The 17,711-nt window shown below is 36.5% G+C and overlaps 1 long non-coding RNA gene across 2 annotated transcripts in view; it reads right to left on the minus strand.

Annotated features, from left to right (window-relative positions):
* The window catches only part of LOC140534449 (uncharacterized), a 54,411-nt gene that overhangs the window by 6,366 nt on the left and 30,334 nt on the right, over positions 1-17,711 (minus strand). The window lies entirely within an intron of this gene.

Here is a 17,711-nt window from a genome sequence, read left to right on the forward strand (position 1 = left end):
CTGGCTCTTCTATGTAATTTACAAGAGTGTCTAATTTAGAGGCTTCATTTTCAATTGCAGCTACTTTGCAAATCCTTTTCAAGTTTTTTTTTTTAATTTGATGAAACTCAAACTGCAGAAAATAAACCATCCAATGTGGAATCATTGCTTCCATTCATCCTTCTGTTGTTGAAAGGTTTAATTGAGCTGCACTAACTTTGTGGGTTATTTTATTTTCTTGCATAAATGTACCCTCTTGCAGCTCTCCAAGACTACAAGCTACAGGTGAGCTGTTCATCTGCATTGGATGATGGGAGTCTACAACTTACCCATCTTGATGAAAATAACATCTGAACTGAATGAACAATTTTCATAGGAGATTTTCTTTGCCCTTGGTCTTTACAAGTTCTGTCAATATCCCACCTCTCACTATTGTGGGCATGCATGAACACACACACACACACACACACATACAGAAACCTTAACAAGTTTGTATCTAAAATTTTGTAGCTTTTAGCAGGTAGAGGTGGTTCTTATTAGAGTTATTTTGTACAATTGCTGAAATCTATAGTAATCTTTCAAAATGATTCTGCCAATGATCTTCCAACTGGAGTTCTTACAGCATGATACTTTCTTCAATTGGGAACTATTTAAAAATTCACTATTCTGAGAAGGGATCCATAGGATAAATATCTGGTGACTGGATCCAGATGGCTCAGAAGGGGAAAGTGAGGCAGGTGACCTTACACAGTTCTCCCTCACTCTAAACAAAGTGAAGTGCAAGTCATGTCATCATTTCTCTGATGTCATGGTTTTCTTCGAAAATGGAGGATGAACACAGACAGACCTGTGTGTATATGTATTATATGTGTGCATGTATGTATATAAGAAGCGTGTATATTATATATGCATGTATAACTATTAAATATATAAATATTATTAATTTAACATAGATAATTATTAAAATATATTAACATTTAAAAACTCAACTAGCTTCCAAGACAAGATCGTCCTCATTGAGTGGATGTTTCTACTTGTTTGAATCAATTGTTTCATGGAAAAAAAAGGTATTCAGTCAGAGCCAATCATCAAAGTGACTTGGCTTTCTTGAGCCAATGTGCTGTAGGAAAAATGATAATGAAGGATTTGGAAGAAATCATCGACCAAGTTTCTTTTCGGGAAGCCAGCACAGATATGCTTTCTGAAGGTGAGTGTACCAGATTTGTATAAAAGTCCTGAGGTAATTTTTACTGATTTCAGACAGCTGTTCTGAATCTCTCTGAGTGCCAAATTGCTGTGTTTAAATAACCCAGAAAACATTGTAGCAATGTAAGTGGCCATGATAGAGTACATCAAGCATAACTTACACAGAAGGCTATCATCCATGGTTAAAAAGGACTCTCAAAGCCCTTCACCTCCTCAAAAATATATCCATCATTTATAGGCATGTATTTGCACATATCAATACAACAATAAATCAAGCATTTATTGGGTTTGAAAACAAGGCAGATCAAAACTAGTTTATAACTTAAAAGGTTAATCTTAACAGAGTTTTCAGAGGCTTGGAGATTAAGTGACTTGCTCCTGGTCACTCATTTGGGAAGTGTCAGAGTGGAATTTGACCCCAAATCTTACTAACTCCAAGACTCCACTTTCTAACTTCCTAACCCCACTTTATATTACATACATACATACATACATACATACATACATACATACATACACACACAGACCCCTGTAGGTTTATGTATAAATACATAAACATGTCCACATATATACACAGAGACACATACATAATGCACGTGTGTATACATACATACAAACAAATATACATACATGTACATATGCATATACCTATATCTTCCTTTATAAAAGGCTCTGAACTTCCAAAACTTTCCAGGTAACTCTACTTTCTATTAGCAGCTCTATATGGTTTGGATTCCATAGGATATAATGCCCCCATCAGATCTTCCCTTGGCAATTTCTGTCCCCACCGTTCCCTGCCCTAGGGTTTCTTTGGGGTATTATCTTCCCCCATTACATTGTGAGTTCCTTGAGGTTAGGGACTTTACTTTTCTTCTTTGTATCCCCATTACTTGGCATAGTGTCTGGCACATAGTAAGCCCTTAATAAATCTTAATTTAATTGAATTACATACATACATGCACACATACATGCATACAAATATAAACATTTCTACTTGCATAATACACATCTGGAGTTAGGATGATTCATCTTCCTGAGCCTCAAGTCATTTACTAACTATATGACCTGAGAAAATCACTTAACCCTGTTTGCCTCAGTTTCCTCATTTATGAAATGAGCTACAGAAGAAAATGGCAAGCCACTCCAATCTCTCTGCCAAGAAAACCCCAAATGAAGTCATAGAGAATTGGATGTGACTGAAAATGACTAAACAATAAGAAAACTATGCATATATGTATGTATTGATGCATGTCGATCTACATACATATGCATATATATGTGGACATATGTTACAGTGGAAAGAACACTGGTTTAGGAGTCAAAGGGTCTGGGTTCATGTTCAAACTCAAATGTATTCTCCTCTCTGTGTGTGACAATTGTCAAATTCTCTAACCTACTAGAACCTTAATTTAGTCATCTCTGAAATTAAGATATTGAACTAGATGGCCTCTGAGATCCTTTCCATTTCTAGACCTATGAGTCCTATGAGGCATATGTCTTATATGTGTTTGTATAATGCATGTATGTACTGATATGGATGCAAAATTTATACATGCCTGTATGTGCACATGTGGTATATATTTGTATGTGAATATGTATGCATACATAATCCATGTACGCATACATAAATAATACATATACCTTATATAAGATGACTGAAAAGTCTTGATGAAGTTCTGAACTAGTATAGTTTAAAACTGCAATATGAATTTTGGTCAACCCTCTATATGTAGTGATACTCTCTCTATACATAGTAACCCTGGGATCACTAACCTGGGAGTATTCTGCTACATGCTCCCATCAGAATGCAAGAGGCAACCTGAGGAGTTTGGGAGTGTCTCTTCCCCAATGACATCTGTTGAAAGACGCCAGTGTTTAGGTACCAGTGAGTACTACCCCAATTTCATTTAACTAGTTAACATCAATTCCCTTTTATAAAGAACTATTTAATTCAAAGATGTGTCAGCAAGAGCAAAAGTACAAATGTTTCACTCCCACACTTCAGGTCACACTCTCTCCCATAGCACCTTTGCCTCTGGGGAACATGGTGGGCTTAGACAGCCCAGTTTCTAAATTCCAGGAAATTCATATCCAAAGGTGACATCATTGATGGATGAGTCCTTATCTCAGTCACAACTGGGCCTGATTCTGAAGTTCACTCCCAAAAGTCAAACTTTGCTCTTTGCTAATGCTGTGATGCCTACAAAACCTGAATGGTGCCATACTGGTTGTGGATCATTTGAAATTTCAGAGGCTCCAATTCCTTCATCAAAATTGTAAAGGAACAAACAGTGAGGCAAAAAACCACCTGTTGACCTTTCACGACCACGTAAAAAACCCAAGGTCTTTCACCCTACAACATTGTCACTCATTGGCTCTTGTCAGTGACAAAAATCCAATCTAGGTCAAGCAGCCGGCCCAAGACTGAGCCAAGACTGGTTGTTTCTCAAAGGCCTTCCAAGGTTTACTTATGCCACCAAGGAGAGGGGCTGCCATTTACCCAATGGTTAGTTGACTGGAGTCATTCCAGAGTATCTCTGTCTCCTCCAATGTATCACCAAAGCACTTTTATTATGTTAACACAACTCTCCTAGAATCAGCACCACCCTCTCCTCCTAGTCCTTCCCATGTGAGAAGTTTGCATGAGCTAAGCTCTGATTTGGGGGACAGCTAAGTGGCACAATGGATAGAGATCTGATCCTGAAATCAGGAAGACTTGAGTTCACATCTGACCTCAAACATTTGCTAGCTATGGAATACTAGTCAAGTAACTTAACCTTTCTTTGCCTCAGTTTCCTCATCTGTAAAATGGGGACAAAAATAGCATCTACCTCCTATGGCTGTTTTGAGAAACAAATGAGATAATTATAAATTGCTTAGTACAGTGCCTAGAATATTGTAAGCATGATGTAAATATTAGATATTAATATTATTATTTTGCAGTCCACAATGCACCAATCCCCAATTGCACATGCATATATGTGTACATATACATGTTATCCTTATTATTGTATGTCAATGACATATATAATATATAATGCATGTTTTATATGTGTATGTGATGGGAACTGCCATGTACATACACTCACTCATGGGTATACACATATAATGTAAAAATGTACACTTATGTATACATTTATATCTATACATACATATATGTGTGCGTGCATGCATATATATATACATATACATACATATATATATATATATTTATATACACACAAACATACATTCCTTTAAAAAGACAGTAAACCCTGAAGTAGATTTTTAAACCAGAATAAATTCAGCTGATATTTACCATTCATCTCTCCCTCTCCTTTTCCCCTTTTATTTTGTTTTATTTCAAGATGGAAATTCCTGGCTTAAACTATGAAAGAGCACAGTGATATATAGTAAAATATATACAATCTTTAAGAAGGAAAAATTAATTTTAATTTAATGTATAGGTACATGAAATATATATCTATATTATTTAAATTTTATATGCTTATATATCTACACAAATATAGATGTGCACCTATATAAATTTATATATGTACACATATATAAATATCTATAATCATATAAACATGCATGAATGCATACATGTATGAATACGTAAGCATGTGTGCATTCATGTGCACACATATGTGTGCATGTGCCAAATATTGGATTGTATGTGTGTAAGCACATACCAAATATTCGGTGTCCCTAAGCTGCAGAGATCTGATTGCTTGACAAAGAACGGACCCAGCAGGAACGAGCTTACTGATATTGCCAGAAGATTTTAACAGTAAAAGTCCAAGGCATAGATTGCTTCTCTGTGCCACTGTCCTGATTGCATGTGTTATCTGTGCATGTACCATTCTGCATTAATATCCTCATCCCATGTGTTCCCCATAATTATTATGGATAGGTAATCTTTTCACTTAGAGTGTGTATATTTGTGAGAAATAAGCTGTAGGTTTATAGAGAGGAGAAAAGGGTGGCATTTTTGCTGTTATTTTATTACTACTCAACCTCATTAAATTATTTTGTTTTTCATTATATTTCCTCTGGATGACTAATAAAAGTAAATGTATAGGTGGGGTCTCATGAGTAATAGTTTGGGGATTAAGATTCACAATGTGCTTAGAGCCTGAGGTAGCTTTCTGGAGACCTATAAGCTACTTAAAAAATTAGGGGGATTTCATGTGGTTACAATATAAATACATCGTATTCTGAATTAAAGTACCACCTATGACATTTTGCTATTTTCACACTGTGTAGCCTTAGTTATCACAGTTCTAAGATGCTAAAAATAGGTTGTTACCATAGCATTAAATATCAGTGACCTAAAAAATGGGACCACTTGTGGCAAAAAGAACGAGAAATTGAGGGGATGCCCATCCACATGGAAATGGCTGAATACTATTGTGCTGTAAGAAATGATGCGCTCAAGGATTTTAGAAAAACATGGAAAGACTTGCATGAAATAATGAAAGGTCAAATAAGCAGAATCAAGAGAATATTGTATACAGTAACAACAGTAACTGTTTGAAGAGGAAATGTGAATGACCAAGCTCTTCTGAGTTATATGAATATTCAAATCAGGTACAAAGGAACCATGAAGGAAGATACTCTCTACCTCCAAAGAAAAAACTGATATATGGAATATTGTATAGCTTCATACTTACTCATATACATATACATATATACACACACATACAGGTGCATACATATGTGTGCATGCGTATATGTGTGTATTTGTGTATATGTATGTATGTCATATAGGTATGTGCTATTGGAATAGAATTTTGTGGAATGATTCACTCATTCTTGACCAAACTATTACTGAGACAAAACCAGGAAGAACTAAGCATGCCCCTTTTCTACTTTTCTAAACAGACCTCAAATGATGCCCCTGAAGAGTCATATGTGTCCTCAAGTAATCCATGTCTGCTTCCTTTTAATTTCTTTAATATTTAATATATTGTTACAATTGTAACAATATATTATTACAATATGCTCCAGTTCCTGAAATTTCTAGTTCAGTCAGTCAACTAGCATTCATTAAGCTCCTGCTATGTGTTCAGTACTGGAGATACAAAGAACGACCAAAAACAATCTCAGTTTTCAAGGAGCTTATATTTTAATGACAGAGATGACATGCAAACATCTATGTTCAAGCTCTATAGAGGATAAATGGGGAATGATCAGCAGAGGGAAAGTATTGAGATTAAGGAGACCTGGGAAAGGTGACTTATAGAAAGTGAGACTTGTAGTTTTCCAATTAAATAGGTACCTTACCCTTATCAAATTACAATTTTAACAAATGTGATGAAATAGAAATATACATGGACACAAAATATGTGTGTGTGTGTATTTTTCAAGATAATACCACAACCTGTCCCTCCACTCATGTCCTTATTGTAAAACTGGAATTTAAATGGAAACAGAATGGAGGTGGCTTAAAATTTAAATTAAAAATGGAAGATCTTTTCCCAGAACCCACCTGACTGGTGTGTTAACATATTCAAAGAGAATTAGAGAACTGAGTAATTATTCCATGTATATCATCAACCTTGACAGTCATCTGGCTGTTCATACTTCTTTTTCTTACGGTTTAAGCTTAAATTGTATGTTTTGAAAGTTTATTGTGTGATGAAGCATATTTTTAAAAAGTGAAACCATGGGATTAGTTACAGTAAAGCATGGAGGCAAGGGAAGGCAAGCAGAAATCTGGGAGATCAGTGGCCAATAATGCTAAGAATTTATATTTCTGTGGCATTTTGAGGTTCAAAAATACTTTCTTCAAGGCAATTATGAGAAGGAGGTAGCTTAAGTACAACACTCTCTCTGAGTTACTTACCCAACTTGGACTCGCACTGGTGGGTTGGATACTCGGAGTGCATCTGCTATATCATGTTCTAAGTGTCGGTGCTCATGATATTTAGCAATCAGCCAGTAAACACAATTTGCTCATACCAAAGGCATTTACTAAGATATCGTAGTAAGAAAAATTACTATAAAACAATACTCACATAAATCTCCGATTCACTCTTCCACAAATAAAAATGATGCAAATGAAAGAGTGGATTCAATTTAAATTACAATGCTAATGAAGTAAATGTCACATATGCATGTAATAAAGACAACTGACTTTTCCTTTTACTACAAGTCATAGAAATCCTTGTTTTTCTCTTTAAAGAATTATCACATAGATCTTCTTAGGTGCAATTGGATGGGTTGCTCAATTAGACTTCTAGGCTGTCCTTTCCATAACTGGATTTCTTCTCTACTACCTGGAGTTTCATTCTTGAAACTGCTTTTTTCTTTGAGCGACTACTCCCCACGTGTGTGTGTGTGTGTGTGTGTACATACACACATATAGATAGATCTATCTCTATTTATCTATATTTATAGATAGAGATACAGATTGTTACTTACAAATAATGGTTTAAATGTTGTTAGAAACAATTGCTGGATCCCTGAAGACTGAGGCAATGCATTCGGTCTCTTCACCACTTAGGGACACCTTTGCTGAGGATACATATATGTAGTATAGAAATGATTTAGTCCTGGGAGATCCTGGCTCTGAATAATAACAGGCTAGGCTCCCTTTTCCAACATTACTGCTCCTTAAACCTCTACTGCCCTACGTGTGTTTGGTGGGGGTGGGGAAGTATTTAAGCCTTTGGATCTGACTCATGTTTAGCTCTCTTCTAAAGAGAATTAGAAAAATATTCAATGTACAAGGCAAGTCAGATATAGGAAAGGTATTTTGTACACACAAATGGAATGTTAATGGACAAGATAAGATTCACAGTGCACATGAATAAAACTTAAAACAATATCAAACAGGCATAGTTATCACTATTATGCAGATGGGGAAACTGAGACTGAGTAAGGTTAAGTGACTTGCCCAAAGATCACACAGGTAGTGCCAGGGGTGGGATTTAAACTCAGTTCTGACTCCAAAAGTTTTGACTATCCACTATGCCATCTAGAGGCTTCAGTATTTTAATACGACTGCTAGTGTCCTCTCTCAGGACGGTGACATTTCCACTTTATCAGAATATAAAGCTGTTTGCAAGTCTGCTGATTAGACCTTCTACATCCACCTCACAGCACTGTATGTAGACAGATTTGTGTTGTTCAAAGAACTCTGTTTTCTGATAAAATGAGCTAGTCTTGGGGTAATCATCTTTTCGGTGGATATCTTCTCTAACAGCCTGAGGATAGTGGACAGCGACGCTTACTTCAAGTCAACTCTGACCCTTTGGGACTCATGTTGTCTGGACTGCTAGTACTAATAATATACTTATCCTTGATATTTCTTATACTAATAACGTACAGAGGTGACATTTGAACTCAGGTCCTTTAAATCCATTACTCTTTACTGCACCTTACTGTCTCTATAGTTCCAGCATTACAATGTCCAACATCAAAATATATTGATAAAATCAAATGATTTATTGATTTCTTCATTGGATCAAATGAAATAACATTTGTAAAGCATTTAGCATAGTGCCTGACACATAGCTGTCGCCTAATGCTCATTCCTTTCTTTTCCCTTCCCCTTCCCATAGGATCATATAGATTTAAACATAGAGAAGACTGCAGAGGCCAGGCAGCTCACCTCCTCCAAGAAACTGAAAACCGGAAAGTTTAAGGCAATGACTTATTGTCATACAACTACTAGGGTTCCTAGGCAGAATTTTAAGGCAGATTTTTCTGCTCCAAGTCCACAACATTAACTATTAGTCATACTGCATAATTCATTCCTTCACCATGATATTAAATATTGTGTAGCCTGTCAATAAAAAGTATATTTCAAGGCTACTTAGAAAATGAATGATTAATTTTAGAAAAAAAGGTGTGTATATGTATAATTCTCTATTTGCATATTCCAACATTTCATGTGTGTGCATGTGAACATGTGTGTATACATATACACATATGTGTGTGCATTTGATGTGTATATATGTATATATACACATGTTCATTTTACATTTTGCCTCACATTAGTGCATGTGGAAAATTCTGTGTTGATCAAACAAACTCTGTGTTTTGGTAAAAATGAGCTAGTCTTCATTCAATCTTGGAAGATGTGTATGTGTATACATGTGTGCATGTTGGTATGTATAAATGTACACTTCTATACATATGTGAATGTAACATTGTAATGTAGTGAATGTAATAAATATATATAGGCATGGGTATAGATATCAATGAAATGGTATAATGTAATGCATGTAAGGTTATAAATTTATCTCAGTGATGAAATATATGTATTTCATATACATCAATAATGAAATATATATGACTACATTTAAATTTGTTTCTGTGTATACACACACACACACACACACACACACACACACACGCACACACCATTCTGATATAATGCTTTCCCAATGAGAAATGGTGCAATATAATGAATGAGATATTTGAGATAATAGGATTTTTGTTTGAATTCTACTTACTCTCTAAGTGAATTTTGATCATTCACCAAACCCATGCCACCTTCTGGACGTTAATTTTCTCATGTCTAAGAAAGGACTTGGATTTTAGGTTCTCTGAGATCCCCTTTCAGCTCTTAATCTCTTGTTTTTTAACATTTAGCAGGAAGTGAGCAAAGAGTAAAAAGACTGGTTCACTAGAAAACAAGTTAGATCTTTGGAGGGACCCAACAAAGGGAAAACTCAGTGATTTACAGATTTAATATAAGTAGTGTCAGATGCCAGACTCCCATCAGAGGGCCCAGTATCTCTATGGTAAGACTGTCCCAGGCTTGGGTTGTTGATTTAGAGACTGTGTAAAAAGCCAAGGGCAACTGATGCCATCTGTACCTGTCAAAGAAAAGAATTATTGTGAACCTCCTGATCTCAGAGCCAAGTCATTATCATATTAGTAATTAGCTGATGATGGGAATATGCTGAGAGAGAATTTAATTCCATCAGAATGTCTGCCTTGAGTTTCACAATGGAAACTCATACAGCCTTAGAGCTGGAAAAGGTCATAAAAGAGAAGCTGATCCAACTTTCCACCCAGTACAGCAGCCTCTTAACATTCTCATCCATGACTAGACAGCCTCTGCCAGAACTCTTATAGTGAGGGAGAGTTCTTTGCCAACCAAAGCAGCCCATTCCATTCTTAGACATTATATTATGGCTCAGAAATGGTGGTTTATGGCTGTGGTCCCTGCTTCTGGGGGTTACTGAAGCCATAGTGATAGGGATAAAGCCAGTCAGATGAACAAATTAACACTGGTGTGTCCCTAGGAGTGAAGGATCAGCAAAATACCTAAGGAGAGGAGTCAGTCCACATTGAAAAAAAAAGTTGGAGCTGATTAAACCTTCTATATTAATTAGTATTAGAGGTATGCTACACTTTCAGCCTTGGTGATAGAGAAATCAGAGAGGGAGATGGAGGAAAGGAGGGAAGGATCAACGGAGGGTGAGACAGGGTGGGGGGAGGAAGAAAGAGTGTTGGAGTTAGAGATCAACTAGTCTGACTATCTTCTTTAAAGCTGAATAAATGATACCCTGCAGAGGTTAAATGATTGGCTCGAAGTTAGAGATTTCCTTAATTAGTAGGCTCTCTATCCACTATGATACACTGGTTTACATACAAGATTAGAAAAGCAAGTGAAAGTTAAGTCCATTCCAACTGAATCATTCTGGGAAATGCACTTGTTCTGGAGTCATAGATCTTAGTTCAAATTCTTCCTTTATATTACTTTGGATGAGTCTCTAATTTCTCTGGATACTGGTTCCCTCTTCTAGAAAATGAGGTGATTGGTCCTGAGGATATCTGATGTACCTTCCAGTTCATAAGTGATGATTCTGTGATCTAGTCTTGATTTTTCTGCATGACATCTCTTCTATACAAACAAAACTTGCATGTTCCCTTTGCAAATTCAATCCCCTGGGTTAAACATTCCAAAGATAGGGAAATGGACCAAAGCTGACAAGAAAAAATTTATGAATGGAGTAGGAGAAGGGAATAACGTATAATACCTACTATGCGCCAGGCTAAGGGTTCTTACAGATATGATCACATTTAATTCTCCCAACAACCCTTTAAGTTTGGTGATAATGTTATCCTCATTTTATAGTTGAGAAAACAGAGGCAAAAAGAGGTTAAGTGATTTGCCCAGCGTCACACAGTTAGTAAGTGTCTGAAACTATATTTGAACACAAGTCTTACTCCAGGTCCAACATTTATCTACCACCCCACACCAAATGCCTCAGGATTAATAAGGATAAATGAGAAGTCCTATATTTGGGGTAAGTAGAATCTGAACTCATTGAGGGGAAGAATGCATTTCATCTTTGTCCTTGTATCCTCATTTACTTGGATAGTGCTTTATACAAGGTTTCCCAAAGTTTTAGTGGCAGTTTTAAGCTACTAAAGCTATTTGATAAACTATTAAGCCTTAAAGCTACACTAAGATTTTGAGACACCATACAGAACAAACACTTCATGAAGTCTTATAGAATTTCATTGGATTAAAAGTCAATTGTATGGGAAGCTCTGGGATTTGTTTATTTGTATTTCAGTTATGACTGACTCTTTGTGACCTCTTTTGTCATTTTCTTGGCAGAGATACTGCAGTGCTTTGCCATTTACTTTTCTAGCTCATTTTACCAAGGAGGAACTGAGGCAAAGAGGATTAAGTGTCTTGCCCAGGGTCACACAGCTAATTAATGTTTGAAGTTAGATTTGAACTCAGGTCTTCTTGACTGCAGGCCCAGCACTCTATATCCACTGGACAACCTTGCTGCAATTCAATAATATTGGCTCTGAAATAATAGTAGCTAATATGAAAAATGACAATCTATGGTACTCACCTATAGAGTTGATTGAATAATTAGTATTTATATAGTTGCCCCCAAAAATGTAATCTTGTAATGTAATGGACCAAATTGTATTGGTCAATGGTCTCCATACTGATTAAACCATACTTTCAGTACTGTTTTCACTTCTGAACATTATATATTTTTATTTATCTATTTGAATTCAATCAATTGTTTTAATACTAATTGCTTTTACATTACTTTGTAACACGTCCAATTTTTCTCCCCATCTCTCCCCTCCCCCACTCCTAATATCTTGCATTCTGGTTACCCCTTCCCTCAGTGAGCCCTCCTTTCTATCACACCCCACTCTTCCCTTATCCTCATCTTCTCTCTTTTCTTGTAGGGCAAGATAAATTTCTATACCCCATTACCTGTGTTTCTTATTTCTGGGTTATATGCAATAATAATTCTCAACATTTGTTTCTAATACTTTGAATTCCAACTTCTCTCCCTCTCTCCCTCCCTCCCTCCCCATCCCCACTGAGAAGGCAAGCAATTCAATACAGATTAAATATGTGTCATTTTGCAAAAGACTTCCATAATAATCATGTTGTGTCATACTAACTATATTGTCCTCCATCCTACTCTATCCCCCACTTATTTTTTTATTCCCTCATTTGACCTTGTCTCTTCTCAAGTGTTTTTTTTCTAGTTACTCCCTTCTTCCATTTGCCATCCCTTCTACCATTCCCCTCATCCCACTTGTCACTTCCTCCCCTACTTTCCTGTGGCGTAAGAGAGATTTTCATACCAAATTTAGTGAGCATATTACGCCCTCCTTAAGCCATATGTGGAGAGAGTAGCTTCACTTTTCCCCTCTCCCCTTCTCCCTTTTCTCCTCCATTGAACAAGATTTTTCTTTATCTCTTTTATGAGTTATAGCCTGTCCCATTCCATTTCTCCCTTTCTCCTCCCAGTATTTTCCTCCCTCAGCCCTTAATTTTTCTTTTATTTTTTTGTGGATATCATCTCTTCTGATTCAACACAGCCTGTACTCTCTGTCTATATGTGTGTGTGTGTGTGTGTATATACAATCTCTCTACTTACCCCAATACTGAGAAAAGTCTCAAGAGCTATAAATATTTTCTTTCCATGTAGAAATGTAAACAGTTCAGCTTTAGAAAGTCTTTTTTGATTTGTCTTATCTGTTTACCTTTGCATACTTCTCTTGATTCTTCTGTTTGAAAGTCAAATTTTCTCTTTGGTTCTGGTCTTTTCATTATGAATGCTTGAAAGTCCTCTATATCACTGAATGACTATTTATTCCCTTGGAGTATTATACTCAGTATTTCTGGTTAGGTGATTCTTTGTTTTTAATCCCAGTTCCTTTGACTTCTGGAATATCCTATTTTGAGCCCTTTGATCCCTTAATGTGAAACTGCCAGATCCTATGTTATCTTGATTGTATTTTCACAATACTTGAATTGTTTCTTCCTAGCTGCTTGCAGTATTTTCTCCTTGACCTGGGAACTCTGAAATTTGGCCACAATATTCCTAGGAGTTTCTCTCTTTGGGTCTCTTTCAGGAGGTGATTGGTGGATTCTTTCAATATCTATTTTGCCTTCTGGTTCTATAATATCAGGACAGTTTTCCTTGATAAGTTCATGGAAGATGATGTCTAGGCTCTTTTTTTGATCATGGCTTTCAGGTAGTCCCATAATTTTTAAATTGTCTCTCCTGGATCTATTTTCCAGATCAGTTGCTTTTCCAATGAGATGTTTCACATTATCTTCTCTACTTTCAAATGTTTGGTTTGTTTTTTAGCTGCTTGGTTTATCTCATAGTCATTCATTTCCCTGAACTCAATTCTCTCTTTCAAAGAACTATTTTGTTCAGTGAGCTTTTGAACCTTCTCCTCCATTTGGCTAATTCTGCTTTTTAAAGCCTCCTTCTCCTCATTGGCTTTTTGGACCTCTTTTTCCAATTGAGTTAGCCTCTTTTTAAGGCTGTTATTTTCCTCAGCATTTTTTTGATTCTCCTTTAGTAAGCTGCTAACTCACTTTTCAAGCTCTTTCATGGCCTGAGCCCTATTTAAGTTCCTTTTGGAGGCCATGGAGGCAGGAGCCTTGACTTCCTCATCTGAAAGGATGGGAGAAGACACTTGTTCACCAAGAAAGTAACCTTCTTTGGTCTTATTTTTTTTTCCCTTTTTTGGGCATTTTCCCAGCCAATTATTTGACTTCTGAATCCTTCGTCAAGAGGATGGTCATATTGGCCTTCCTTTCCCCAGTATCATGTTCAAGGCTGAAATTCGACTCAGCTTCTTGATTTCCCTGGTGCTTTGGGTGGGGGTGGGGCCATCACTCAGGGCTGAGCTTTATAGATCAGCTGCTCCCTACTTCAGCCACCATAGCCGCCTGCAGTCTGCTGCCGCAGCTTCTGCTATCACCTGGGGCTATTGCTGGAGGAACCCCATTCCCTCTTGCCCTGCTGGGAAAGCCCTCCCACACTGACCTTTGGAGCTTTCTTTGTCAATTATGAGTTGAGGTATCTGAGACCCTCCCTGCTGGGAACTCTGCCCTGGAGGTCTGTTCAAGTCCTATTCCTCCCAGTGCCTCATGGCTAGGGCTGGGCTCTGCTCTCCTCAGTGTCCTGTGAGATAGACCTTTCGTGTTGACCTCCCAGGTTACCTTTGGCTGAAAACCTCTTTTGCCCTCTTTTTCTGTGGCTTCTGCTGCTCTAGAATTTGTTGAGAGTCATTTTTTACAGGTATTTTATGGGCTGTGGGGGAAACGCTAGAATATATGCATCTTTCTACTTCACCATCTTGGCTCCTCCGAGAACAATATATTTTAAGAAAGATACATTGAAAACGTAATTGTGATCATGATTTTGAAGAGACTTGAAATATGAAATGCATTTAATAGAAGTGTATAACCTCTGATCCCTCTTAAGCCATCTTCACTTTTAAAGATAAGGTATGGAAAATGTTTTGCAATTTTTAAAGAATTCTATAAATATACTTTGTTAGAGGTGGTGATGGAGGCAGTTAGGTGGCACATTGAAAAGAATGCTAGACCTGGGGTCAGAAGACTCAGTTGGACAAACTGAAAACAACTGAAAAATACAAACCTAGATGAATCCAAAAATGGTGGTTCTTTAATAAAGAAAAACAATTTTGAAGGAGCTCTGGACTTGGGGAAAATACAGTAAGTACTATAGATTATTGACATTATTAATAATATTAAAATAACAATATGCTTATTAAATACCATGTTTATTAAACTTTGGATAACAAAATCCATAGGAAAACAAAATCCATAGGAACAGCTAATCAATTGAATATCAAATTCTTCCCCCCCAGGCAATTGGGATTAAGTGACTTACCCAGAGTAACACAGCTGGTAAGTGTCAAGTGTCTGACATTGGATTTGAACTCAGGTCTTCCAACTCCACTGTGCCACCTAGCTACCCCTAGATATCAAAATACTTAAAGGAATTTAGAGAAGTTTAAACTAAAAATGGAAAGAAGGGGAGATCAAGGCATGATAGCTTTCTTCAAAAATTTCTGGGACTGTCAAGTGGGAAAGGAATCTTGTTTGACCTCAAAGGACTAAAAACTGATCTTAAAGTTCATTTAGTCCATATTTTTCAAATGGGGAAACTGAGACCTAGAGAGATAATGTTACTTAAAGTCACTGAGTTAATAATTAACAGAGATAATCAAATTCAGGTGATTTGACTCTAAATCCTGCTTCTAAAACATGTACATATGTATATACATACATACAAACATATATACACACATATAGATATATATACATATATAAATATATGTGTGTAGATATATATGTATGTGTATATATATATGTGTGTGTGTGTGTGTGTGTGTGTGTGTATACACACATTTTTTTTTCCTTTAAACAAGGTACACCCTTCCACTGATATTTCCTAAAAATAGGTTTTAAGCCTCAATGATGCCTGTGACTTCGTTTCCTTCTTTCTGTTAAAATTTTATTTTTTTATCTTTTTTGGATTAGTGTCTTATAAAACACTAAACAGCTGGGAAAAACCTCACTAAAATAACACTTGAAATTATGTGTATCATTATTTCTAAATTTTCATTATATGTCATAGATACACAAGAAGCTACAGTCATAATGCACTTAGGTAAATAGTTTTTGTCACAACATGGATCTTCAAAAACAAATTGAAAGATTTTTAAAGATAGGTCATTGTCTTTAGTTTTCCTAAAATCATAGTCTTCCTTTCTGCTAAGAATGATTATAATAGGAAATTATATAACAATCTTTTTGTATAATTGTAAAGATGTTAATTACTTTATTCCAAAGTAATTCATGGCAATGAAGACCATTCCAAAATAATAGGAATTGTGTAATTTGAAATTAAATTACAGTTGCTGATTTAATGACATGAAGAAATGTGAAGGATCTTATTTGACTATTGGTCAGTCGACCACCAAGTATTCATTAAGCATACTCTATGTTGCAGGGACTGTGTTAAGTAAGACCGGTGATGGAGATTAGTCTCTACCATCAACAAGCTCAGATTAACTTGGGACATGCAAGTTATATAGACAGTAAACATGTATTAAGGATGTATTTTTATTTCTATTGAAAAAAAAATGTAGTTACAGGATGTAACAGGGCAATGAATAGGGTGCTGAGCCTGGAGTCAGGAAGACTCTTCTTCCTGAGTTCAAATCTGGTCTCTGACACTTTCTAGCTGTGTGACCTGGCCAAATCACTGAACTCTGTTTGCCTCAGGGTTCTTCTTCTGTAAAAATAAACTGGAGAAAGAAACGACAAACTGCTCCTGTATCTTTGCCAAGAAACCCCAAATGGGAGTCACAAAGGGTTGGACATGACTAAAATGAAGACTGAATGACAACGACTGAAGAGGATGTTAAGTAATCATGATAAGATGTTTAAACATGGGGGTTGCTATGAGGCATCTGAGGGAGCCATCAGAAAGAACCAGTGGGACTGTATGGACCCATTCATTGAACTCAGAACCTTTTAACCATTGCTTCACAGAGCACCAAAGAATCAAAAGTCCACAATGAATTTGAGTTATGAGGCTCTCAGAGGCAATCTGGTCCAACATACAGCTGATCAAGAATTCTTTCTCCAGCACTTATTTGAAACGACCTTTGCTCAAGGGCAACATGTGTCTCTAGTATAAGCTTGAAAATCTACAGTGTCGGGAATCTTACCATCTCTTGAGGTAGCCGATTTCCTTTCGGGTTGTTCTGTTAGGACATTATTTTTCCCATCGAGCCTACATCTCTGTCTCTCTGTAGATTCTACCCATTGCTCCTACATCTTCCTAGCACAACAAGTCTTTTACATGCCAAATCCATTCATACTTGAAGGCTACTATCATGTCCCCTCACCTCCACCTACCCAAGTGTTTTCTTTTTCAGGCTAAAGATCCCCATTTCTTTCAATTGGTCATCCTATGGCATAACTTCAAAGCACTTCAACAGCCTAGATAATATCTTCTTATTCATTTCTTATGGAAGCCCTTCCAAAAAATGTGCTACCAAATGGAACAAAAGCATATCTCAAACATGAAACAGAAACTTAATGGAAGGTCCAGCATGGTAGTGAGAGCATTAAAATAGAAATAGCTATTTTGTTAACCAACTATTATAAAGAATGTGTAGAAGAAGAGAAGTTCTAGGGATAATGGTATTCATCATCCAAGCTACATGGCTGCTAGTAATATTAGGGATTA

This window comes from Notamacropus eugenii, chromosome 3, assembly GCF_028372415.1.
Source record: "Notamacropus eugenii isolate mMacEug1 chromosome 3, mMacEug1.pri_v2, whole genome shotgun sequence".
In the NCBI taxonomy this organism is placed as follows: domain Eukaryota; kingdom Metazoa; phylum Chordata; class Mammalia; order Diprotodontia; family Macropodidae; genus Notamacropus; species Notamacropus eugenii.